The following is a 2,742-nucleotide window of genomic DNA, read 5'->3' on the forward strand; positions in this document are numbered from 1 at the left end:
TCTGAGAGATAAGAACGGATAATGAGATAATATGTAGGGGGTAGGAATTTACGGATCTTGTATAGCAGTCCTGGGTGCCAGACTCGATCAAAGAAGTGAATTCAAGTTTAGGTTTTCCACCTCACCAGTCACCGGTTTTCTAACAAAAAAAAATTTCAAAGCTTTTTAAGTTTTTTGCTTATTATCCTTATTTCTATGCAATGAAAAACCATAAAATATTTGCAAGAAACATAATATATGCGTTAAAATGAAGTTTGACGTTTGACGATAGGTGCTCCCTGGGATTAGACATTAAACAATCAATAAAAGATAAGGGACGTCTTAATTTTACTTTGATTTTTTAAATTAAAATTCATTGTTTTTTTGGTTACATTAGAAGATACTTTTCTTTTTGCTGTTTATTTTATTATTATTTTTTAAATTTCTGTTTAGGAGAATATACATATGTATATCATGTATATATATACATAAAAGTTATGGTTGGACAAGGCCTGTATACAACACTAATCCTAACTCCCCATGTAAATAAACCTCAATAATGTCTATAGCATCACAGAGATAATAAACCAGTATCTTTCTAGTAAGCGTACGGTTTAGTTCTGTTCCCTCTTTTCCTTTTTCTTCAAGCCGTTCAGTCCAAGTATTCATAAGTTAATATTCTCTATTATCAACATTATTCAGCTTTTACGATGGCTGAATCTCCACCAGCTAAACGTAAAAAAAAATTAAGAGATTTAAATGAACTTAGGAAATAACGAAAATAAACAAAAAAAAATATAACAGATTTTATATTATTAGAAGAACAGAAACTGTTGAGGATGGAAATGTTTTGGACTTCAATAGGATCTCACCTTCTTTTATTTATAAAAACTAAAATAATCTGATTGGTGAAGTCAAAGAAAGTAAAAAATTAAGAGACCAAACACTCTTAATAGAAATATTGTCTGATAAACACTTTGATAAAATTTCAAAATGTAATAATTTTTTAAATAATTTCTTGATTAAGGCTAAACCACACGCTAAGCTAAATATGAGTGGGGGCGTTATTAGGTGTCCGGAGCTCAATTTTTGTTCAATCGAAGAAATTAAAGATGAATTAAAAAACAGAACGTTATTATGTATATATATTACGTTATTATATATGTAAAAATAATGACGTTTAAAAAAATAACGAAAAACATGAAAGTTATAATCATCTCTTAACCTTCAACATCACTACTTTACCCAAGGAAATTAAAATATTATATTACAATGTTAATGTTAAAATGTTTGTCAGTAACCCAATGCGCTGTATGGTTTGGTGTAGGTTCGACCATATTAAAATTACATGTAAAAACGAGCCATTATGTAGATATTGTGGAAAACCAAACATGGAGGTACATAATACAATAGCCCCCTTAAAATGTGTCATTTCTGAATATGACTTATGATTTTTTAATTTGATTCCTACCGCAAATGCGCCGCTCTGCGACTTACGGGTGGATTCTTTCACCTGGAAAGGCAATAAGTGGGTCACCGTCATCGATGTATTAATTAAGGTGGATATGGCAAACCAAGTACAGGAAAGATCAGCGGAGGTGGTTTTAAGAGCCCTTCGGACATGGTTCCAATTCTATAGCGTCCCTGACAGAATGTCTTCCGACAGTGGGAGAGAATTCGACAACGCAAGCATCAGAGAGGAAATGAGAATATTGGAACTGGTGTGACACCTCAACACCCCTCAAAATCCAAAGAGCCGCGGAGGGATAGAGTGACTTCATAGCACCCTAAGTGACACAGGATTTGCTGGGAAAAAAGTAGAAGAGTGACGCAACATTACTTGAATGTCCGAGACCTGATGGGTAAAATAAATATTGGGTTGGTGGTATAGAGGAAAATGGGAACTAATAGACGGAAAGATGTGAGAGGTATGAGGGCCAATTCAGAGTAATCGTCATTAGAAAACGCAATATTGTTACAATAGAAAGTGTCAAAGAGCCTAGAAAGAGGAGAACTGTCCACATTGAACAGTTAAAACTTCCGGCAATCACAATATAGAGTGTCCTCCTATTGCCAAAAATATACGAAATGTAGTTATTTTATTTGTTTCTAGTTTGTTTGTTAATTTTGAAAATATAAATTTCAAAAATAATTTAGGACATTTTCAAGTATAAAATTATGGATATATTAGAAAAATACAATTAGTAATCTAGAGAGCAGAGGGTCAATAGTCTGTGAAAAAGTAAAAAAATCTTTTAAGTAAGTCAGTGATAGTTATGCGGTGATTCATTCCGAAATTTAGAAACAGCCAATTTTTTTTTCTATAACTGAATCTTTATAGTAATGACTTTTTTAATACCCTCACCGTCGTCCCCTATCCCATTAAACAAGCATATATTATCGTACTTTGAAAATATTTACTTATAACGAGTAGAACAGTAATATTGAAAATAAAATAATAAATTGAACTACATTCCAGCCATCGCTAAAACGAAGAATCGATGTGGTGTAGAATACAAATAAGCTAATAAAATAATTAAATTACAGATTTACATTCACGAAAATATGATCACTGTACTAGGATACGTTTGTGTTTATACTTCGAGAGGTTTAGACGTTTGAATATAGGTGCTGCAAGGGATTAGACATTGAACAATCAACTAAAAATAAGGGACGACTATATTTATATATAGTATCTAATATAATGTCTGTATTTATAATATGTGTGTATATATAAGTTAAGTATTGGCGAAAGCACAATGT

The sequence above is a fragment of the Halyomorpha halys genome, unplaced genomic scaffold (assembly GCF_000696795.3).
Source record: "Halyomorpha halys isolate HHAL.00 unplaced genomic scaffold, Hhal_1.1 Scaffold266.1, whole genome shotgun sequence".
NCBI lineage: Eukaryota > Metazoa > Arthropoda > Insecta > Hemiptera > Pentatomidae > Halyomorpha > Halyomorpha halys.